This window comes from Balaenoptera acutorostrata, chromosome 7, assembly GCF_949987535.1.
Source record: "Balaenoptera acutorostrata chromosome 7, mBalAcu1.1, whole genome shotgun sequence".
NCBI classification, from domain to species: domain Eukaryota; kingdom Metazoa; phylum Chordata; class Mammalia; order Artiodactyla; family Balaenopteridae; genus Balaenoptera; species Balaenoptera acutorostrata.
The window spans coordinates 61,907,206-61,932,820 of NC_080070.1; the positions used below are offsets into that span (position 1 = coordinate 61,907,206).

The 25,615-nt window shown below is 39.3% G+C and overlaps 1 long non-coding RNA gene across 1 annotated transcript; it reads left to right on the forward strand.

Annotated features, from left to right (window-relative positions):
• Positions 1 to 295: 295 nt before the first annotated feature.
• LOC130708553 (uncharacterized) lies at positions 296 to 21,331 on the forward strand. The gene is made up of 4 exons (XR_009008773.1): positions 296 to 350; positions 696 to 1,016; positions 17,919 to 18,040; positions 21,254 to 21,331. It is a non-coding gene; the product is annotated as an uncharacterized LOC130708553 (long non-coding RNA).
• Positions 21,332 to 25,615: the final 4,284 nt, after the last annotated feature.

The window sequence follows — 25,615 nt, forward strand, 5'->3', positions numbered from 1 at the left end:
TGAGCAAGAGAAAAAAGTCATTCTACCACATGGGAGTAATTGTTAGCAGTCAAGAGATCATGTAAGACACAGCAGTTGTGGATTTTAAGGGCGAGATTCCAGACCATGATATAAGCCCAGTTGTCTGTCCAAGGTTAATGGGGTAATGTCCTTGCTTACTTCAGCTCAGAGCTTCATTTACTTTGTAAACTCTGAGTATAGGTTCTGTCTTTTGTCTATAGCAGTCAGGATTTAGTGTTCTGAAGGGGACCAAAGGATTTAATGTTTAATGGAGTGTTTGTCCCTCTTTTCGGCAGGCTACAAACACATCTCCCTTTCGAACACACCCCTCTGAAAAGAGACCCTGAGAGGTGAGAGTCTTTGCTGACAAATATAATAAATTCTTACGTTGTTTAGAGAGATTTGTCAGGCATTGTGTTATGAGACTACCTGGCCTGCCTGCAGCTGTGCTTACTACTACTGAAGCATAAGGTTTAAATCATCAAGTTTCATGAGGCCAGTAAGTGCTGCATAGTATTTTTCATTGAGGCTCTCTCTATTCTGTACAAGCTGCCAAAATGGCTGCCAGTTTTTTAAGAAAAGCCATTCAAATGAGTTTGGCCTTGTGGGGTGGGGATGAGGGGGGGGATCCATCATATATCAAGGCAGTGAATTGATTGACTCCATTTTTACTTTTCACCCAAATGTTTTGGCAGCCTGCAGAGGAGGATCAGACAAGCTGTCCTGGTTGAATGCTATTGTCATCAGAGTGAAGGAGGCTAGTTTCAATGGCTGCAGCGCCATGTTCAACATCTGTTTGCTTGGGAGCAAAATGATTATCTTCGGAGAGCAGCAAAGTTCAACTGCAAGTTTTGTATGATATTTACAAAATATCCCTTGCTCTATGAAGATACTGACTGAGATGACAGTGGAGCTACAGGATAAGTCCTCGAGAGCAGCAGCTTCAGAGAACCAGGTGTACCAACAGATTGCCCACTGCCCTGCAATTCAGAATTGGCCCATGTCCACCTTCTCAGGTCAGTGCCATTTTTGATTGCTGGTAAAGAAGTCCTTTTAACCGCAGTTCAGAAATGCTAAGTCAGCATCCCAAAGTGGTGGGAAGGCTTTACCTATTTTACACTCACCAAAAACATTTCCAGTACTGGGCATAGTCACACTGAAGAAAGGTAACCAGAAGTTAGAGAACCTGAGGAACCAGGAGAGCAGGCCTGATGCTGGACCTTTGTGCCTCAAACATTGAGGCTGCCGTTGGTACTGGATACCATCTACAGAGAAACATTTCCAGAGTTTGATATTCTAAGGTAATGTGTTAAAGTATTTCCTTATGCCATATTCTCACCCCAAGAAAGCTCAGAAGCTGGTCAGGGACACAGACCTGTGTACATATGACTTCATCATTGTATGATAAAGGTTAGTAATACAACCTGGGAATGGTGAACTTGTTTGGGGACCCTTCTAGTTTGGATGCACATCATTGAGGCTCTGTCTAAACAATCAAAAACTCAGGATCAATAATTGGTCAATCCGTCATAAAATTGGATTGCGATGATAGTTGCACAAATCTATAACCCTACTTTTAAAACATAATTGTACACTCGCAATGGAAGGATTTTACAGTATGTAAAATTGCCCCAGTAAACATTAATAATTATGTTTACAATAAACAATATTGTTAAATAAACAATAAATAGCCAATCTGCTATTTTTAGATATTTTGACAACTAGTTTGGGTTTTTTGGGTTTTTTTCATATATTACCCCTTTTATTTAAAAAAAATTTTTTTTAACATCTTTATTGGACTATAATTGCTTTACAATGGTGTGTTAGTATCTGCTGTATGATAAAGTGAATCAGCTATACATATACATATATCCCCATATCTCCTCCCTCTTGGGTCTCCCTCCCGTCCTCCCTCTCCCACCCCTCTAGGTGGACACAAAGCACAGAGCTGATCTCCCTGTGCTATGCGGCTGCTTCCCACTAGCTATCTATTTTACATTTGGTAGTGTATGTATGTCCATGACACTCTCTCACTTCGTCCCAGCTTACCCTTGTCCCTCCCTGTGTCCTCAGGTCCATTCTCTGAGTCTGCGTCTTTATTCCTGTCCTGCCCCTAGGTCCTTCAGAACAATTTTTTTTTTTTTTTAGATTCCATATATATGTGTTAGCATACGGTATTTGTTTTTCTCTTTCTGACTTACTTCACTCTGTATGACAGACTCTAGGTCCATCCACCTCACTACAAATAACTCAATTTTGTTTCTTTTTATGGCCGAATAATATTCCATTGTATATATGTGCCACATCTTCTTTATCCATTCATCTGTCGATGGACACTTAGGTTGCTTCCATGTCCTGGCTATTGTAAATAGTGCTGCAATGAACATTGTGGTACATGTCTCTTTTTTTTCTTTTTTTTTTTTTATTTATTTTGGGGTGTGTTGGGTCTTTGTTTCTGTGTGAGGGCTTTCTCTGGTTGCGGCGAGTGGGGACCACTCTTCATCACGGTGCGCGGGCCTCTCACTGTCGTGGCCCCTCTTGTTGCGGAGCACAGGCTCCAGACGCACAGGCTCAGTAGTTGTGGCTCACGGGCCTAGTTGCTCCGCGGCATGTGGGATCTTCCTAGACCAGGGCTCGAACCCATGTCCCCTGCATTGGCAGGCAGATTCTCAACCACTGCGCCACCAGGGAAGCCCCTCTCTTTTTGAATTATGGTTTTCTCAGGGTATATGCCCAGTAGTGGGATTGCTGGGTCATATGGTAGTTCTATTTTTAGTTTTTTAAGGAAGCTCCATACTGTTCTCCATAGTGGCTGTATCAGTTTACATTCCCACCAACAGTCTATGAGGATTCCCTTTTCTCCACACCCTCTCCAGCATTTATTGTGTGTAGATTTTTTGATGATGGCCATTCTGACCAGTGTGAGGTGATACCTCATTGTAGTTTTGACTTGCATTTCTCTAATGATTAGTGAGGTTGAGCATCCTTTCATGTGTTGGCAATCTGTATATCTTGTTTGGAGAAATGTCTATTTAGGTCTTCTGCCCATTTTTGGATTGGGTATTTTTGTTTTTTATTTTTGGCTGCGTTGGGTCTTTGTTGCTGTGTGTGGGCTTTCTCTAGTTGCAGTGAGTGGGGGCTACTCTTTGTTGTGGTGCACGGACTTCTCATTGCGGTGGCCTCTCTTGTTGTGGAGCACGGGCTCTAGGCACATGGGCTTCAGTAGTTGTGGCACATGGGCTCAGTAGTTGTGGTGCACAGGCTTAGTTGCTCCATGGCACGTGGGATCTTCCCAGACCAGGGCTCGAACCCGTGTCCCCTGCACTGGCAGGCAGATTCTTAACCACTGTGCCCCCAGGGAAGTCCTGTTTGTTTTTTTAATATCAAGCTGCATGAGCTGCTTGTATATTTTGGAGATTAATCCTTTGTCAGTTGCTTCGTTTGCAAATATTTTCACCCATTCTGAGGGTTGTCTTTTCGTCTTGTTTATGGTTTCCTTTGCCTTGCAAAAGCTTTTAAGTTTCATTCATTCCCATTTGTTTATTTTTGTTTTTATTTCCATTTCTCTAGGAGGTGGGTCAAAAAGGATCTTGCTGTGATTTATGTCATAGAGTGTTCTGCCTATGTTTTCCTCTAAGAGTTTTATAGTCTCTGACCTTACATTTAGGTCTTTAATCCATTTTGAGTTTATTTTTGTGTATGGTGTTATGGAGTGTTCTAATTTCATTCTTTTACATGTAGCTGTCCAGTTTTCCCAGCACCACTTATTGAAGAGGCTGTCTTTTCTCCATTGTATATTCTTGCCTCCTTTATCAAAGATAAGGTGACATATGTGTGTGGGTTTATCTCTGGGCTTTCTGTCCTGTTCCATTGATCTATATTTCTGTTTTTGTGCCACGTACCATACTGTCTTGATTACCGTAGCTTTGTAGTATAGTCTGAAGTCAGGGAGCCTGATTCCTCCAGCTCCATTTTTCTTTCTCAAGATTGCTTTGGCTATTCGGGGCCTTTTGTGTTTCCATATAAATTGTGAAATTTTTTGTTCTAGTTCTGTGAAAAATGCCATTGAGAGTTTGATAGGGATTGCACTGAATCTGTAGATTGCTTTGGGTACTATAGTCATTTTCACAATGTTGATTCTTCGAATTCAAGAACATGGCATATCTCTCCATCTGTTTGTATCATCTTTTATTTCTTTCATCAGTGTCTTATAGTTTTCTGCATGCAGGTCTTTTGTCTCCTTAGGTTTATTCCTAGGTATTTTATTCTTTTTGTTGCAATGGTAAATGGGGGTGTTTCCTTAATTTCTCTTTCAGATTTTTCATCATTAGTGTATAGGAATGCAAGGGATTTCTGTGCATTAATTTTGTATCCTGCTGCTTTACCAAATGCATTGATTAGCTCTGGTAATTTTCTGGTAACATCTTTAGGATTCTCTATGTATAGTATCATGTCATCTGCAAACAGTGACAGTTTTACTTCTTCTTTTCCAGTTTGGATTCCTTTTATTTCTTTTTCTTCTCTGATTGCTGTGGCTAAAACTTCCAAAACTATATTGAATAATAGTGGTGAGAGTGGGCAACCTTGTCTTGTTCCTGATCTTAGCGGAAATGGTTTCAGTTTTTCCCCATTGAGAACAATGTTGGCTGTGGGTTTGTCATATATGGCCTTTATTATGTTGAGTTAAGTTCCCTCTATGCCTACTTTCTGGAGGGTTTTTATCATAAATAGGTGTTGAATTTTTTGACAATTAGTTTGAATTACCTTTATTCCCAGCCCAATCAGTCTTGAAGAAATATGGCATTAATATGGCCCCTAAATGCCCCAATTTGTCATAAGAAATTATTTGTCAAAATCTGACCTGGTTTATGTACAACTAACCATTTTTAAATCAAGATGAACATTTGTTTTCTCATATCTCCAACTAAACAGAGAATATCTTTTAGATCTAGACAGCATAAATATAAACAAGTATTTCAGTCATTGAGAAAGAATGAAAATAAGAATAATCTCACAAATGATCACAGAAAGTCCATCCCTTTAAGTATAATTATTCAGTATTCTGATAAAACTCTTTATATAAATTTCCCTCAGAGAAAGATAGTACTTAATTTTTTTAATTGAAATCTCAATAAGCAATATGGCCTATTTCCCTAGGGCTAGATGTCTTACATAGAGGGGGAAAAAGTGCTCATCCATTTCAGCATAACTACTAAACTTTTGGCTGAAAGAGAAATATCCTTCTTTCTTTAATGTGACTTCTGTTTTCACTGGTTTGAAATAATGACCATAAAATTTTAAACAGCGGGAAACCTTACAAAAGCCAATTATCATGCATTCAAGCTCTATGATCCTTGCCAGTTTATCTAAAACTAGTTCAGACCCAAAAGTAACTTCCCATAGAAAACACTTGCTTTTCTCATGGTCTAAGAAATCAATCAACTCTCAAATACTGTTTAATCTGTAATATAAGGAGACCACTATATCTCTAGGGGATTCATGGGAGGCAAATGGTGAACATCTAGAACCCTCCATTTGCATCTAATTACCCTTTTTATTATAATAAAAGTTTGAGTGAAATGCTTTTATGTTTGAAATTACAAAATCATTTATTTCTACTATTTACTGTTTTTCACTCATATAGGAATTAATTTTATGCAAAATGGCCTCACAATTATTATAAGGGGTAGAGGGATAACTGCTAATTTTCAGTTATTGTTTGGTCCTCACAATAATCTTTTAAGCCAGGTAATGTTATTATATGTGTTCAATTGACGGAGAAGCTGAGGCTTAACAAAGCTAAATACCTTGGCCAAGTTTGTCACACTAATATGCAGCAGAGACAGACTCCAAACCCAGAACTGTGTTCTAGAGTCAGGGTTAGCAATTCTCCAATAGAGTAAGAAAAACTGAAAACCAAGGAGTCTCACATGAGCCTCTGTCCCGGGAAAAGCTTTCCAAAGGACAAGATCAGACCAACATCGAGTTTGCATTGACTGGAGAACTGAGTTACTCTTAAACCTACATGTAAATGTTGTGCTGGAAGATAGTGGCTTAAGAAAAAAGCTTTCCCCAAGGACTGGCTAGAAGGGGGATTCTCCAGGGAGATGAGGTGTACGGTCTGTGGATTTCAGCCCCAAATGGAGCAGCCTATGCAGGACAGGACCCTGGTTAGGTTAATAATATTTTTGACCTGTCAATTACTATGGAAAATTCTAAATTGACCACAGCTTCCAGCTGCTTTGGATGGGTTATTTTAATAAGAAATTGCACTCACAGACTGTCAGTTTCCTGACTGATAAACCTAAATGCAAATAGTATTTCATACTGTTTGGAAGAGGCAAAGATCAAGCTGAACAGTACCTTTTGGCTGGGAACTCCCTAAACATTTTCTAGGAGCTCTTTCTTCCTGCTGGCAGAAGAAAACAAATCTAGTTGGTTATTATAAGATGTTTCTTTTTCTTCTTTTTACCCTCAAAGAAAAATACACTTTCCTGAGAAATCTGATATTATAACATGCTCTTTTAGATATTGCCACATAATTTACACTTCTGGCAAAGATTCTCCCAGCAGCCACTTGGGATACATTTTCATTCAGCCATTGGCACTCTTATGTAATTTTGATAAAGGTCTTATTCACTGGGATAACCATGATAGCCCACTGTCCTTTGGTTGTCCCAGCTGGACTATTCGTGGAATGGCTTGAATTGCTGAGTGACTGGATAACCGTGTTACCCACGAAGCACATTAGGTGGAGGTGAAACACAGATGATTACATTTAAGGGCTTATTAAGATCTGGCAGAAGCTGGGTAGCTCTGCTTGCATTAGCCAAGTCCTCCAAGGCTTTCTGTTTCTCCATGTTGAAACTTGGCCAATCTTGTCAGTCCGGTGACAATGGAAAAAAAAGAAAAAAATGAAATTCTGTTAATAGGATTATACGATTTGGGGAATAGAATGTTGTTACAGATGATTTATTTTGAAAGCTGATTTCGTTTTAGTGAAAACAAGCTCAACCCATTACACCAGAGGCCATGGTGCCAAACACAATCATTTCTAGTTTGAAAGATGTGATTGCTTTTTAATGTGGAAATTTCATGAGGTTACAAAGAGGAAATAAATTCAACTACTTTCATGTAACAAAGTCACTTTGGGATGTGGGTTACAATGCCCTGACAGTGTCCAGATACCCTGACCACATCGCAAGTTAGAAAGGTGGATCCGTTTGATTTACACCATTTCTCAATTGTGTTTCTCTTATGCCTTTGAAATAACATAAGAGTTTTTTTTACCAAAATAAATAGAAAGTTAGATAACCTAAATACTGGAAGTATGCAGAATCAGGCAAGGATAGGCAAGATAGAGGAAACAAATACAGGTTAAGAAACTTAGTCTACAGACCTCTGTGTGTGTGTGTGTGTGTGTGTGTGTGTGTGTGTGTGTGTGTGTGTGATAGAGAGAGAGAGAGAGGGAATTCTCCTTTGCCAAAACAATTTTATTTGCTTACTCCAGTTTGACCAAACCAAAAGCCTGTTATTTAGCCTGTTCTAGTTTAGTCTGGTGATTTGCTTTCACCAGGGTCCATAGCATCTTCTTTTCTCACATATAGCTTTGGGGGATTTTAAAGGAAATAAAGACTCATCAAACCAATTTTTAATGTGTTCATAGGGTATGGCTGAGATTATCATAATGATGATGGCTAGGTTTTGACTCTGCCATAATTTATCAGATATTATCATTCTTTGTTAATATGTAATATAATGTGAAATTCTTAGAAAACAGTTGATGGGACAAGGAAAAAGTGTTTCTACTGGTAAAAAAAAATCACTAAATTGAGAATGATCAAAAAGTTAAGGCATCTTGAAGAGAAGTGAATGTTTGTTATGTGGACTGCATCTCTCCATTCTTAAACTAGGCTTTTATCCCTTGCTGGGAAGGGTGGAGCCATAGCAGGGAATACAGCCGTGACAATGTAGCATCATTTTTCAGAACCTTGGATAGGAATGACATATACACCATGAAACCTTTTTGTCCTTGCAGTAATTGGTTGTTATTTTTTGCCTGTGCATTTTGAATGCCTGTTCTTTGTGACTGGCAGGGGAAAAGCAGGTGAAGAAGCCATATATGATTGCAGTGCTCCTTGTAAAAGCTTGGCTGACAAAATTGCTACTGCATCTTCGGGAGCCAGCATAAAAGAACACAAATCTGAGCATCAAAGGAACTGGGACACTGGAAGGGAAAGGTGCTGGCCTTTTGTTGGAGTAAAATTTAGGGGGAATGAGTTAGGAGTCTGAAAAACAAGCAAAGCAAGACTACAATGTCCAGTTTCAAATTTAAGCAAATCCTAGTTAGCCCCTGACAGTTCCACTTAGCACACCATTCATTTAGTACTCAGGCCAACCCTGAACTGCCAGATCAGCTAATGTGGTAAGTGTACATGTCCTTCCATTTTCCTTTTTTGATTCTTTCTTTTCTGTTCATTGTCACTTCAGTTCTGATATCTAAATACCTACATAGATTATTTTACTTCTTGGCATCAATTCCTGTAAGAAGGAGACTTGAGTACAGTAAAGTAAAATTTGGGATCATTATGGATCAATGTAACTAGTGCTTAAGGGAAGGGCTAAGCGCTTTAATTTATTGAATGGCTACCATGTTCCAACTATTTCACGTACTTATTTAATCCTCACAAAACCTTGAGATAGATATTATTATCCCACTTTGAAGAAGGAGGAATTGAGATGCAGGGATGTTAAGGTACCACAGATTCATCTACTCCAAAGCCCACATTCATCCCACTAGTTCATTCTGTCTCCCAACTTCACTTATGGCAAAAGCCTATTGATTCTTGGGGCTGAGGAATGAACTTATTCAGTAATGTGAAGTCTAGTTATGACTCCAGTTAGGACCTCAGAGTCCTTGGTTATGAGACTTTGAGGAAAGGGTTTGGAGATCTTCAGATGAAAGAAAAATGAAGCATAACTTTCTGTAGTCAAATGTATATTTGATATATATATATGACAAAGTGCTATTGGCTTATATAGGATTTTTCAGCAAATAAGTCTCTGAGACCTTCATCTCTATATTCTTGGTACCTAGAATAATGCCTGACACATAGTGGGTATCCAATGAATATATGTTGAAATCAACTGTGGGATCCATAATTATGGGAATAAATCAGGAAATTTGTTAACTAGTGCAGAAACGATATTTCAGATTTATTTCCAAAGTTATCATATCTGAGGTGATTCTAAAACATTTATCCATATTTTACTCTTTTATGGTATGATGACAGTGGTGATCGTAAGAAGACTTTGTAAAATGACATCTCTCGTTATGTTCCTTTTTAAAAGGTGAACTATACATGCCCCTACAACAATATTCCCACAATGAATGAGTCTCATGGAGTATTGATTAATGGCTTCTTCAGTTAAAAGAAAAACCAGTTTCTTCTTGGATTTCAGTGGTTGCTAAGACTGCGCAGTCTATACAGGAAAAAAACTGTGTGAAACCAGACTCCAAGCTCAGAGGGCAAGCATGCACACTGCACCAGAAATCATGCTATTCCAATCCAAATGTACAAAATCCTCCTGTACTGTGTGGTCAAGGAGTTAAGTTCTAAAGGAAAATGCAAACAGCCTAACGTGGAAACCATATCTGTCTGTCTCCTTCAGCCTCTGAGCCTCTCTGACAGGACTCTGCCGAGGAAGGTGTCTTAATGCTTCACCCAGTAATGATAGCCTCACCAAGTGCTTCGAAGGAGTTATACAGTAAGGGCCAAGTTTGGGTTTGGAAAAGAGAGGAAGCAAACTGACTCTGTGGTTTGTTATGAGATCCTGGGAGGAGCTTTGAGCGTTACAAAGAGTCTTTCCTCTTCCAACCCTTCCGACCTCCTCCTCAGCCCCTCCTGGGTTTCATTCTTTTTTCACGGAAGTTTGGCAGCAGGCAGAGTGAGAAAGGCTAGCTGAAAAAAGGACTCCTCCTTTCAGGTCTCCTTCGCATGACCTATGACTGCAGCCCCAACAGTAGATTGTGAAACTAGAAGCCCTCTTTCATTGAGTCCGTCTTACCAAGAGGAAAAACTGCTTTGTGTGATGACTTTATGGCAAATCCTGGCAAAAGCTTTGCCCTGCATACTGAAAGAGAGACATTTCTAACCGCAGCTCATGAACCACACTTATTTACTCTGGCACATGCCCACTATTTGTTCATAGGCTTTCTGTCTCTACCAATGTGTTCCAATTTTGGAGGCTAAATCACTGCCACTAGTTTCCAGGACATTCCGCTAGGCTAAGCAAAATCGCCCTAAGCAGTAGTCAGAAACCACTGGAGTAGTATTGTAAATACAGACTATTTGACGAAAATGAAAGATAGCAAACATCTTATCGTTTTTGTGCTGCAGAATTCCATGGGTCATATCTTGCAGAAAGTCATGCAAGACACTAACAAGAAACTAGAGCAGGGTACAAGGGCTTTCATCCCCACTAAAACTCAGAAATTATGCTTGAAACCACTTTGAAAGTTGGTCACAGTCTAACACAGCTTTAAGTATATACTATGACCCTGTTCAGGAGTCATGCTAGAGATTAGACACAACCTAACCTGTAGTAGCCTTTTGTCTGGTATGGATTTTAAAATGAACATAAGATCTGAAAACAGTGGAGCAATGCATTTCTGCATTCGGTGATAGCCATCCCATCCCCATGTGAGTCTTTACCTTGGGCCTAATGATGGCTTAATGGGTCATGTTGAACCAGGTTGATTTCAAGATCTGGGATAACTGGGAAATTCTCCATTTGTAATAAAACCTCCCAGCCCTATTGAGCTGCCTTATTCCTTATCTCACCCCAGGCAGGGACTGAGGAAAAGGATACATTACATGATACTGCTTCTCTATCCATACCTCTTTTGCCTGTTTTCTATTAGATTTGTTTCTAACCAAAGCAGAGTTTTTATTTACCCATGTGTTTTAGTAATGAATAAGAGTGTGTGTTATACATTCTGCAACTTTGATATCAATGCATCAATATGACCATGTTTGTGTTTGGAAAGAGGAAGGAAGCTCCCTCCAAAATCAAGTGCTCAGTATCCACCAGTATTCTTTTGAGGTGGCTTGGCAGATTCTTGAAGTACTTATACGTTTTACAATACCTCTTGAGACTTATTGAAACAAGTCTCTTTCATCCTAAGGGTGAAGCAAAATTAAGTTGAAATAAGCCACAATTAAAACTCCATGTGTTGCTTTACAAGGCAGAAGAAAGGGTATCCATATCTCTATCCATGTGTATTCTGTTAACCTTTCAGGCATTTTAACTTTGGGTAGTGGACAGCATGAAGGGGGACTAGGTAGGAACAAGGCCACCACATCAAACTGATAGTGGGGTGGAAGGAACATTTGACACCTCCCGCCTTTTCTGCCCCCTGTCTGTTTTTAATTTTGCTAAATCATTCCCGTCTGGAGATTGTATATTTTAAGTTGCCTCTCCAAGCAACACAGAGGTACAGTGTCAGAGAGCCTGATCTCAAAGCCAGGCAAAGAGATGTGAAAGCTGTAAAGGCCCCAAGCCACAAGAAAGACAGAAAAGGAACAGGGTGGGGTCCTGGCTTAAATGATATTAGCCTTCAGGGTGTATGCAGTAACTGGGAAGATGCACTGGGAGACATAACCTTTCTCTCATGGTGAGTGTAAGACTTTTTGTATGTTTGTGTTTTAAAAAGTTAATATCCCTTTGAAAGTTCTAAAGGTGACTTCCTGGGAAATGTGAACTACCATGAAATTTTACTGGAAAAGAGATTCCAAGGCAAGAGACTTCAAAGTGAGATTTGTCCATCATAAATATGAAGGTAATAGAAAAAGGGGGAAAACTGGTGACAAAACCTAAAATGTGTTTTGCACATGTGCACATGCATAGAAACATCACGATGCTATGGAGCCCATCAATAGTGACTTCAAGAAAAAAAAATTACCCCCTCTATATAGCCTAACACCACTCCCAAGTCATGTAGGTCTGTTTGGGAGGATTTCAGATTCACGTGTTCTAGGTGTTGGCATTTACACGTACATGTTTCTAAAACACATCTATAAGATGGGCATGTTAATAGTTTCATCTACAGAAAAATTATAAGTCTCAGATGAGAAAGCAAGTAAAGTGCTAAGCATGGTGCTTGAAATAGTCAGTACTCAAAAATTATCTGCCATTATTATTTAAAGACTTACATGATATGGGAATTTTTTAAATGTGGTGCAATCATGATAACCAATAGCTTCCTCTCTGCAGGGAATAGCCTTGAACCTAATTTACAATTCTTTCAATTTTCTGTTTATTTTTCATATATACTTCCTCCTGCTCAGGTTTATTGAGGACTCTGTGAATGCAGCATCACTGCAGCCTTGTGCACCACTGTAGTAATCTCTAGACGGTGTTAATATTGTGGTTTTAATGAAAGGAATGGTGTGGGCTTACACACACAGATATGCATTGCATATGAAAAAAAACCCCAAAACCTTCTGAATGGCATTTCTTCATGTTTTATCACCATTTAAAGGAATAATAAAACTACCTATTTACTCTTTTTTTTTTCTTTTTTTTAATATATATATTTTTTAAATTTATTTATTTATTATTTTTGGCTGCATCGGGTCTTAGTTTTGGCATGCGGGATCTTTGTTGCGGTGCGCGGGCTCCAGGGCACATGGGCTCTGTAGTTTGCAGCACGCAGGTTCTCTCACTGAGGCGCATGGGCTCAGTAGTTGTGGTGAACAGGCTTAGTTGCCCCGCAGCATGTGAGATCTTAGTTACCCAACCAGGGATCAAACCCGCTTAACTTATATTTTTGGTTAATATTCTAAGTAGGAATATTCTAAGTAGGAATCAGCTGCAGGCACGCGTCCCCTGCATTGGAAGGCGGATTCTTTACCACTGGACCACAAGGGAAGTCCCATAACTACCTATTTACTCTTTTGCTGATAAAGCAGATGATGTTTACTGTAGCTCTGTAATGTATTTACCTCATCACTTTCCCAGAAAAATCCCTGTTTAGTTGTGTGTCTAGTTGCAATGCCATTCTTTCTTAAAAGTGATAAATTATGGCTTTAGGTTGTTTTCCTTAAGCATTTTTTTTTTGTATTTGTTATTATCTAATAGCTATAGAAGCAGTGGAGAAGTTATGTCAAATGAGAGAACAATTAGTAAATGAAGACCAGCGATTCATGGTGTTTGTGTGTGTAGGCACAGGCACATGCACTTGAGCCAGCACTGGAAATCCTATGCCCTGTGTGCATTTATGTATGTGAAAGACATGCGTTTACATACAGAAACCACATAATTATTAGGAACCAACAATGGTGCCCTTGATTCTCACTGAAAATCACTGTAAGTCACATGGGAAATTTTCCTAAGAGCTTAAATCAGAGCCCTGCCCACTCAATAACTCAGCAAATGTGTCCCGGCTAGGCTACGAAGATATTCAGAAAATCTTGGATTAGGATAGCAAAAATGAAACATAAACAGTGTCAAATCAAAACTGCCATGGGCATTTTTTAAGTTATTTGGCTTAAGTCATCATGTAATCAGAAATAAAGCATTGCTGCTGCTTTCAAAGGGACAGTTATAGAGAGCAGAGTGAAGATTTGATCAGAGGCATATAAACACTTAAAAGAAAACAGGCACGGATTGTGAGATTACATATTCTAAGTAGGAATCAGCTGCAGGCACTTCTGAATCATTTGTCTTTCTGATCTTTTAGGAATCAGCCTGTAGGCAAACCACGGGGTGAGGCCGGGAATGCCTGGGTGAGGGTGCATGTGCACGTGGGAGGGGTGCTGAGCACCCTCTCTCGGTGCCAACCCCCCGCCCCCAGGAGAAAGATGCACAGTCCTTGGTCTACCTGTTGACAGAGGAGTTAGGCATGTTCTCCTGCTGTCTTGCTCCCTGCCAGCACTTCCTCCCTCACCAGTGATGAGACCGGGCTATGAAAAACAGGTACTCTGACTGTGCCAGGCTCGAGGGCTGGGCCTTCCTTGCTCAGACTAGGTATTTGTCTTTGTGCATGATTTTAAGGGTGTGCTAAAAAATGTGTCTATGTCCCTAAAATATTACTCCCATCAATTTGCAACATAGCTTCTGAAACTTCACCACTAAAAATTCACATCTTTGAGTTAATGCTAATCATCCATAGTAAGAGGGGTGGTGTATTAAACTGCTTTTACCCTTTCTACTCTCATTCCAATTAGATTACCAGATAATGCCCTGCTCTCTTGAAAGTGGAAGTAAATATCCAGTGGGAATGGGGCACAATGCAGGTAGAATTTGATAGAAAATTTGGTCAACATGAGAAGTGGAAAAGGTCCAGAGCATATCAGCTCAGGTGAGGGCCACAATGAGGGGACCTTGGGTAAACAGATTACAGAATTACACCTCTAGGCAGGGGAAGTAGGAAAGAGGAAGAGCCATTCCAAAATAAGTAAATGTTGCCAAAGAACCACTTACCAGCATTTCCTAAGGCTGGTCCTGCTGCTAGAGTGTAGACCTTCCAGCAAAATATATGGTGAAAAAATGTCACCCCTCCACCATAAACAAATACCCCATCCCCACTCTGTCCCTCTGCCCCAGTTTCTCATTTGGGAAACTTATAGTTGCTATGGCAGCCTCCAAGGTTTTTTGGAGGAACAAGAATGTTCAAGGAAGCTAGAGCTCTTCAACCAAATGATTATATCTCAGATTTCCCAGTTCTGACACCCAAGCCCTCACTTTGGAACATCAATAAATCCTTGTTATATTGTTGCCTGAAACACCACAAGTAAACCTCTTGAGAACTGTAGAAATGTACACAGGCTACTCAGCATAACCTTGTCAAAAGAAGATACAGTACTTTCTGGTAGTTCCTATCTGGTAGTTCCATAGTCAGGAATAGGTCATTGTTTTTAATCAGAAAAATATATATATATCTTTTACTATCTTATCAATTCTTTTTGCAAGTCTTTATCCTTTAAGAGAACTGCAGATGGTTTTAGTATATAATATATAATAGGACCTGTTAAGATTATACCAATGAAATTGGTTTCCTGGAAGACCAGAAGCCTGGACTATCACCACACCTCCAACCACTCGATGCCACTGCTTCCGAATCATGGGACTTCCCTATCCACTCAGGACTGTGGGACTCTTGGGGAAATTGCCCAGGCCATGTTTCACAAACAGGCCCTGGAACTCGTGGGAAAGGAGCTGCCTTGACTCATAAGAAAGGGGGCGCTCCAGGTTTTGTTATGCGTTTTCTAGAGGTACAGATGAGGTAGGGTGAAGGAGGTAGAGTTCATGCCTGAAATAGGGAAAGAGATAATTATCAGGAAAATATTTCTTTAGCTATTCAACCCGGTCCCTTGGGTTAAGAAGGAATTTAGGAGCCTGGTTTTCCTGATACCTTCTTAATTTTGATAAAAGCATGGATTTAAAAACAACGACAACAACAACAACAGGGGAGTGTCATTGACATTTCAGGATCCGTCAGTGTCTTCCGATAAAGCTGTATCAGTAATAATATTTTTTAAAGACGTACTTTCATTTTAAGTAGAGGAGAAAAAAAGAAAAGTGAAAAACACACTTTAGCCACTTCATCTCATTCAATTGAATTTTTCAGGCAAACTACAAACAAGAATGATAAAGTCATTCAGCCTCTGTTATCCCAAATGTCCCTAATGTTTTCCTAAGTATGTAATTTACTCTCATAGCAACTGCATCAGGAAGACAAAAATCAACAGAATTATCCACAGTTTACAGATGGGTTAAGAAACAGGCAAACAATCAGGTGAAAAACAATTTAGTTCCCTCATTAGTTGTTTTGTCTTCATGATCCATGTTTTTATTTTATTTTATTTATTTATTTATTTATTTATTTATTTATTTATTTATTTATGGCTGCGTTGGGTCTTCGTTGCTGTGCGCGGGCTTTGCTAGTTGGGGTGAGCGGGGGCTACTCTTCGTTGTGGTGTGCCAGCTTCTCATTTTGGTGGCTTTTCTTGTTGCGGAGCGTGGGCTCTAGGTGCGCGGGCTTCAGTAGTTGTGGCGCACGGGCTTAGTTGCTCCGCGGCATGTGGGATCTTCCCAGACCAGGGCTCGAACCCATGTCCCCTGCATTGGCAGGTGGATTCTCAACCACTGCACCACCAGGGAAGTCCCCCCATGTTTTTAAAATGTGTTTTTTTAAAAAAAAATACATTGAATTGATTGAGTGCTTTGGTGCTAGGAGGACACAACCTCAGAAGAAAAAAAAAGTGATCAATTTTCCAAAATTAAATAATGAATCAATGGTGGTGCAGCTACTAGAATCAGCCAAGAATATAGTTATAGAAACATTTAATCTCAGAAACGTCATTCCATTCATCAACTCAAGAAAAGCTTTCCTTGTGAACCACAGAGATTAAATAGTTTTAATGGAGATTATATCTAAGGAGGCCACCCAAATTCACCTTTCCATTACTCATTCCCTGGTTGTAGTCTAGAGACATTAGGTATCTTGGTCCAGAAATACATATTTTCCATTGAAATTAAGTATGTTGGGTTTTCCTTTCTTTGGGCTAAAATTAGTAGTCAATCACAGACTCTTTCTACCAGATAATGTTACCAAGGAAAAATGTCTCTTTAAGGTTCTTGTGGATTAGATAGGCAAAATTTTCCCTGTACAAGGCTGTGCCTCTGAACAATTACGATGCTGACCCAGCAAAAGCAATGTCTACATTTCATCTTTGGAATCTGAGGAGGAAAACTAAAACAAGTGGTCATTACTGAAGGGGGTTTCAATAATTGCTTTAATGGGACAGAGTGGTTTTATGTGAAGGTCTTTGTGACAACTCAGGAAGAAACAATCAAAAGAAAAACTGTTTTTACAGCTTGTGACAAGGTAATACCAATAAATAGGAATGGCGCCTTGATCGTTCATCCCAGAGACCCTAATACTTAATTTGACTGTATAATTTATCGTCCAAACCAAGATTTTTTTTTAGAGAGTGAAAGGGGGTGCAATTAACAATTATGCTGGAACAACAGGTGTGAATTAGAACATTTCAGGCAAACGGGACAAATGATCACCGTACTAATACTAGAAAGGAGAAGGGGATTAATTATAAGAGAAGAACACTGACATGGGGCAGGTTTCTAATTAATATTTAATATGAAAAGGCATTTTTTAAAGGAGTTTAATACATGCTCATTTTAACTATAGAGGTTGGTGATATCCCAGTCATATCCTCTTTGTACTGATCATTAAATCAGTGAGTCTTATCTTATTAAATGGTAGGTTATTTTATATATTTCAGACACATTAAAAGGGACATTGATTTTTTTTAACCCTGAAAACCAATTAGTAGAGCATAATAATGCCCTTGTCTCCTGAACATGAATGCCCATTCCATTGGGGAGTAACCTACTTATCTGGAAAACAGGAGTTTTCAATCTATCTTTTTGGACGTGTCGTGTCTTAAAGGTAATGTTTATTCCAGATCATCTTGGGGGATAAAAGACCATTGTTAGCATGGAGTCTTGGCACATAGTAGGTACACAATAAATATTTGTTGAATAAGTGAATGACATGTACTCAGCAGAATAATTAAATTTTTTAAAGAAATATGAATACATATATAGAAAATCATATCTTTGCTTTTATTCAACTCTTTCTAAATAGTTGCATAAACAAGATAAAAGTACACACTGGAGTCAACAAATTATCATTTTGCACGTCCTTAAAAATCACAGCAAAGCAGGTTGCTATTCAGAACTTACAGAGGAGACAGTATCTCTCCATAGATCCTGCAAGCTTAAGAGATGAAACAGTTTTTCTCTTCTTTTGGATTATTTGTTAGTATTAAAAATAAAACAAAACCCGGTTTTCACACTTAATTGAAGTATTCTATCCCTCCCATGCTTAGGACGGTTATCTTGGAGAAGGGATTTGATGTTGGTGTTGAAGAAAACTCATCGACGGCTTGGCAAGAAATAAGAGATGAAGAGTTCTGGAAGTCTGTATAGAAAAGCTCATAGAAGAGAACAGGTGAAACTTTAGGAAAGGACACCAAGGAACTAATAATAATTTTTTTAAAAGGATTGTTATATCTGATGTAATTTTGGGGGGAAGCTGGGTAAAGGGTACACGGCACTTCCCTGGACTATGCAAATACTTATGAGTCTATAATTATTTCAAAGTAAAAAGTTTAAACAAATTTTTAAAAAGAAAACAAAGTGAGAAAGTTGAGATGGAGAAATAAACTGCCTTAAGACAAATTTCATGTAATTTGAATACACTAAAGGAAACTATAGTAAATCCCTCAACATTCCTTATTCAATATTCAGGAAATATTTTTTGAGCCCTTTTCTCTATAACAATCATTTTTCTTGATGTTGAGAATACTGTGGTGAACAAAATAAAGTTCCTATTCTCATGGAGCTTACATTCCAGTGCAGATATATAATGAGCAAATAATGGTCTAATAGATACATAATGCTTCAGATTATAGTAACTGCTCAGAATAAAAATAAAGGGGTAAAGGGGCACAGCAAGATAGACAAGTGCTATTCTAAAAGTGTTCAAGGAAGGCTCTCCGATAAGGTGACATTTGGGCAGAATAAAGGGAGGGAACTGAGCCATGTGGGTATCTGAGAAAAGAGCATTGCAGACAGATGCTACAGCAAGTGTGAAGGTCCTGAGGTGGGAGTATTCCTGGCATGTTCAAAAAGCAGCAAGAAGGTCAATATGGCCTGAGAACAGGGAAGGGGGTGATAGAGGATGAGTTCAGGGATGTAGTGTGAGTACAGGAAGCATTATAGGCCTTGAAGACAAGGGGTCTGTAGTTTAGGGCCAGGTTGGGGTTTGGTCATAAAAATTGAAAGACATCAGCATGGAAATGGTATTCAAAGTCAAGAGGCTAGATGAGATCACCAAGAAAATGAGTTTAAATAGAGAAGGCAGGTTGACTCAAGAACTGAGCCTTGAGCAGTCCTGATATTTCAAGATGAAGAGGATAAAGGAGAAACGACAAAGCAGCAGACTGTGAGGTAGAAGGAGATCCAAGAAAGGTGTCCAGAAGGCCAAGAGAAGAAAGCGTTTCAGGAAGGAGAAAGTGATCAACTGTAAATGAGTTGAGAGAGAAAATGAGGATTAAAAATTGACCGTTGAATTTGGCAAGTAAATGCCCTAAGTGACCTTGACAAGACAGTTGAGGGAGAGTGGTAGGGCAGAAAGCCTGAGAGGAGTGGTTTTAAGAATGTATGGGAAAAAAAAAAAAAAAGAATGAATGGTAGGGGAGGAAGTGTCTTTACAAAAGGCAAGACAACTCTTTCAAGGAAAATTGCTGTAAAGGAGCACAGAGAAATGGAACAGTATTTGGAGAAGGTGTGGAGTTGAGAGAGTTGAGTGGAGGTTTCACCACTAAAACTAAGCAAACAAAATAAAACAAAGCCAAGAGTTTTGTTTTTGTTTGAGATTGGAGCTATAGCATATTTATGTGCTGATAGGATTGATCCAGAAAGCAGAGAAATTTTCTTGAAATAGATAGTTAGATTTAACCCAAGGTTGAAGTCTCTAAAGTAGGAATGAGGGGGATTTTAGCTGCATCATTCTGGATTGATTTAAAGGGAAAGTTGAGAGAGGAACTGTCACTAGTGTTACTATCATTTCTTGGTCATGACCTTATCTGGGCCCTACTCATAGAGGGGAATGTAGGAGAGCAAAGATAAAGGAACAGACAGTTCAGAAAACTTCAAGGAAGAGATCTGAAATGAATCTGTGGGATATAAAAAACAAAAAATGGCTGACTGGAAGGGCTGTTCTGGGAAATTTTGATTATAGGTGTGTAGAAGTCAAGTGCAATCCTTTGGTTAGGTTTATAAGTTTTTAAGTTATTTATTGTGAATTAGTATGTAGTTTGTGTTAAAAAAAAAGCAGACAATATAGAAGTACATAGGGCAAGAAAATGAAAGCGCACACACACACACACATACACACTCTTTCTCATATTCTACTCTCTAGGGGGAACCACTGTTAATTTGGTGCATATCCTTAGAGATGTATATGGGTGTATTTATAACATACATATATGTATGTATAATTAATTTATAAAAATAGAATCATATACTATTCATACTATTCTGCAACTTGCTTTTTATACCTAACATGTCTTTTGTATTTTTCCATCTCAATAAAAAAGGCTCTACCTCTGTCTTTATAAAAAAAAATATGAATAGATAATACATGAACATGATACACTATATAAAAGGGACAACAGGGTATATAGAGAATCTCACTCTAATTTCCCAGCAGTCAGTTTCTCCCCAGAGGCAACCACTATTACCAGATCCTTAAATGTTCTTTCACAGCTAGGCAATGTGAATAAACACAGATATGTTGTATTTATATAAATGGTAGATTACCATACATGTTGTTGTATATCTTGCTTTTTAAATTTTAACTATATATCTTAGACATCATTCCATATAGAGCTGCCTCATTCTTCTAAATGGCAACATTGTATTCTATCTTTACTTAATCAAATCGTATAGCTGGATATTTCTAACTTTTCACAATGAAGTGAATTCAACCATAGTGAGCAAAAATTTAGAATTTATTCAGCAAAGGAAAAGAGAAGAAACCAAAATACAGGAAGACCAAAAGAAGGCATTTTAAACTATAAAGAACTGTAGATTAAAACTAAGTCTGGGGCTTTGTCTATGTGGCATTAAAATTAATTCTTGAAAAGTAATTTGAAATTCTAGGTGCTAATATTTTTATTTTCAAAAAGGAATTCATCTTTTTATTACTTTCAAAGAAGATATGAACAATGAAGAGCATCTCTCTGTTTTGAATGCCTGAACCCTCTTAACAACCCTGATAAAGCATTTTTCTGGGACCAATCAGTGAAGGTCTAGAGAGTCATTTTTTGTTCATAAAAATGCCTGGTTAAGAAATCATTCTCCTCCATTTGGTATTTGTTAATGGCTATTACAGTTGAAACTATTCATAGAGGCTGGTTTTACAGATATTCTGAATAAATTAATGTCACTGAAATGACACATCTACTAGGAAACTCCAAGGGGAAAAAAGCGATGTTTTTCCCTGTATATAAAATACACTATTAATTGAATTGTCTAGAAAGACAATATCCTGTGGTGGCTGGAGTCTTAAGGTATGAGTCCTCATGTCGTTCTTTGACCACTGGGTGTGTGAAGTTGCATTATTCTATTCTCTTTGCTTCAATTTCCCATTTGGAAGACAAGAGAAATAATTGTGTCCGGCACCTCTGCCCACCCCCCAAGCCATGCTGAGAGAAGCAGAAATGAGAACCGGCACATGGCAGAAAGTTTTCCAGTAAGGTACTGTTTCTGTCATCATGTTAGTATGACTCTGACCTGGTGATGTCTCAAAGTGGGTTTAGAGGCAGCGAGATGTGTGTATCAGAATCAACTGGGGAGATTTGTCAAGCCACTCCCTGCGTTGCTCCTTCCTTCCATCACCTGTTGAGAACCACTGTAACTGAAGAAAAATTCAGTGACTGGTTCCAGCAGGTATGGGACATAAGTATTGGGTTCTAAAGAGTGGGAGATGGGCACACGTTGATTAAGGTCAAGGACTTCTGTTTCAGGAAGAGCGGAGTTGAATGTTGGCCCCACTCCTTCATTAACTATAGGATTTTAAACAATCTTTTCCACCTTTTGAAGCCTTCATTTCCTCACCTGTAAAACACCTGCCTTTAAGGTTGTGGCTACCAGGTAAGTAGTTAGTGCTCAATAAATAGTTATGCCATTGTTTCATCAGTAACTCCAACCTTAATTGTCCACTCTGAACCATGGATTTAAGGCGATATTTGTCATTCTCTCGTAAAGGTTTAATAGAGGTAGGATCCTTACACACATATACACTTAAATGTAGAATTTTAAGGCTGGAAATAACTTTAAAACCATAAATATTACCCTCACCAAACTCTCACCTTATGGATGGCGAAACTGAGGCTCAGAAAAGCAAGAGATTTATCCAAGGTTACAGGGATATGTCGAAGGGTCAGGACTAGAGCCACATCTTCCGTCTTCCTGTCCAGCACTCTTCACTTCCTGCCTCTCAAACCACACATATAATAAATATAAAAATACTTGCTTTAAGAAGTTAACGATGTGAAAGTTATTTCCTTTCTATGGCAGGGTCAGTGACATCATCACATAGAACAAGAAAAATCCTGTGAGATGGCCCTCATCCAGCTAATAAAATTAATAGCACAGGAAGGTGTGGAAAACTACGTCCTATTATTGCAGAGGTGGCATCCAAAGACCCAGAGACGAGTGAGTGACAGCCTAGGCTCTAGGACCCAGATAGAGACCCACGTAGTGAGGCATAAGACAGCGAATCAGGAGAAGAGTTTCCAATATCCCTAACGGCCCCAAATCTGCTTCCCCAGATTGTTCCTGGACTTCAAGCTGCTGTGCCTCCCTTGAGGACTCTCAAGATTTCCAAAAGCTTCAAGTTTTTTCACATGGCTGCTTCTTCCTCACATCCTCGACTCCTGCTCGGTGACTAATACAGACACCAGTGTATCTGCCATGAACTTATACAATTCCCCTGCCCTGGATGAACCACACCCACGGGGAGTTCAGGAAGCAGAGCAGGGGCAGTGACTAACACCAAGAAACCTTACATTCAAGTCAGCAGATGAAGGCAACAGATCAAGTCTGTGACTCTAAAAACAGGCCCAAAGGATCTTCTGGGCTCCCTCAACAGGGAAGGGCACCATCACCAATTGAAGAGTTATGCTATGGGTCTGATTCCCAGGACCAAGTGGAGTGGAGGGGAAGGTCACAGAACTGGAAGCACACCCAGTCCAGTTCTGGACACCTGCCTGTTTGCCCACGAATGACCACTGTGGAATCTGAGGCAAGAGGACAGCCCCCAAAACTCAGCCCGGAGTCTCTGACTCTGAGCATGGCCCAGCCCTGCAACCACAGCAGTCTCCATTCCAGTCTTGGTCACCATCAGGAAGGCATCTGTTACCTCCTGCTTGGCCTCCAGTTCTGTGGTCGCCAGTATAACCCAACGGCCATAAATTTCAAACTCGGCTACATGTTGCCCTACTTCTAACTCTAACTGCCTGCAACCTGCCCTTTGAGAAAACAGCTTTACTCCTGAGTGCTCTCTGCTAAATGAGTGCCACCTTGTCTCTTTCCTCCACATCATCATTATAATTAATAAGCAACAATATCATCCCTGGTGGTTATGTTCTTATTAGGTGTTAACTGGCCTTAACATCATTATCTCATTAGGCCTTTCCACCTAAATTACTTTATCAGCTTCCCTCTGAAGGGGGTCTGGTACTGTCTCGCTGAAAGGAATCCCCTGCACAAACACGAGAAAGTGAAAGGATAATCACAAGCATTTAGACCTGCTCCAGATATTAATCTTCTTAAAAAATTTATGCTATTTCTACTACTAGGAATACTTTACATTGCTGTAAACCCTCTCATCCAGTGTGTTTAAAGCAATACCCAGGAGCTTTTTAGCTTAATCTCACTCATTTGATGAGGAAAAAAAAAATATTGTAGAAGAATATATTCTAAAATATTTACAACAGTTAAAACTCTCCCCTCCCCCATCACTGCCCACATTTCTATTTGGATAAATTCTCTCCAGTTTTTTTTCATTAAGAGGCTGAATTTCAAAATTTTATATATAAAAGACTGTGAACAGATTTGCTCACTTAGTCCCCACTTCAGTTGTTCTAGATGCAATCTTTTCTTCAACTTCCTCTGACAGTGCTTAGCATTTCTTTAATAGCACTCATTTTGTAATTTAACATTTTGTAAGAAGTAGATGAAGACAATTCTACTCATAGATGAATGGACAACCCAGACTAATACATTTCTCTAGAAATGCTTTCATTCCTGAGGACAAATGACACTTACTGCTTCCTCTGTTGTCCTCACGATTTCATGTTAACCGTGAACTCTTTTCATCTGTTCCTCCTTTATTTCTAGGTTGTGCACGTTCTCCAGAGGTTGGGGGACATGCCGTCGAGAGTTCAAGCCTGCCCTTTCCACCTATTAGTCACGTTTTGTTTTCCATCCCAGTTACCTCCTCCCTTCCTTATCTTCCTGTGTACCTTAATCATCTCCCATGTAATTCATCATTCATCCTCACTTTCCATAGTAATTTCCTATTTTTTAATGTCTTATTATCTCATATTCCTCATTAACCACTTATCTTTCAAACTCTGTTGTTCATTTAGTTTTCTCACAATTTGTGTAGTTATTTGGTTTGCAGCATTCATTTCCCCCTTCTTGCTCACCCACCTATCAGTCATCTCTTTCCCTTCTCCTTTCTACTTTCCAAGTCCCAAGCTCTTTTTTTCTGAAGGTGTGGATCATGATTTGAAATGGTGGAGATGAATCTTAATGTCCCCAGACTCTCTATTTATTAATTTTTAATATCAAATTATCATCCCATGTGGGAAATCTAGGTTTCTAATTCTCAAGCCTTCCTACAGAGGCAATCAAATTCACTAGGTCTCTTTTTTTTACTTAATTGGAGATAATACAAATCTCAAATGAAGTATTGCACAGTTGGTGTTTATCTGAGATGTGCTGATCATCCTTTTTCCCCTTTGCAATTGAAGCCCAGTATCATGGCCAAAAGACTTTAATGTCTTTTGCATCTGTGTCATGTAAAACTTCTCTTAGATTGAAAGTAAACCCCTAAATACAAATCCTGCTGTCATCAAACTTTCTGTTAATGCTCAGTCTCTTCTCCAAGAAAAGCATGACTTTATTTTTTTAACTTTTTTGTTTGCGTTTTCTTTTGTTTTTGAAACTTCACAGGCTTCAGAGCCTTCTTCCTTTCTCTTGATCTTCCTTTCCACCTCCTGAAATCTCAGGATAATTAATTTCAGCAAACTCTGGAGACAATCATTCTTCCCTTTATTTTCTCTACTTTAGGATCCTCCCTCACTTCATTCTTTTCCAACAGGTACCTTCCTATTTCAAGTGTATGACAGGGACCAATTCCTGTCTTTGCACAGTCCCACCTTTATGTTCTTCCTCACTTCCCCTCTACCAGTTTATTTGACTCCACACATGCACTCTGTTTCCATCCGTGAGCATGGTCAACAGTTTGTGTGGCTGCTGAAGTTCTCCCAGCCTGTCTCCCTGGTCAAGAGGGCTGCCCTCTTCTTCCCACAGTTCCCCTCGAATGCTGGCAAGGGAAAGGCATTGTGATCATCAGCTTTATTAGTGATAACATCAAGGCAATGGGAATAACCGTACTGATGAAGGGACAGCCTCATTACCCCATGATTAAAGAAAGAATTGGGGCAATTTCTCAAATTCTGTCTCCCTATTGTACTTCTCTGGTGATCTGTGTTCATTTTTCAATGGATGTTTATTGGATTTCCAACTCCATCACAGGTATATGATGGAATAAGGTTAGTAAATTGTAACCACTGAAACCTACCATGCATTTCCATATGATTATGAGTTTCATTCTAAGCTAGCCTGGGAGCTTCCTGGCGGTCCAGTGTTTAGAACTTGGTGCTTTCACTGCCGAGGGCCCGGGTCCAATCCCTGGTCAGGGAACTAAGATCCCACAAGCTGTGTG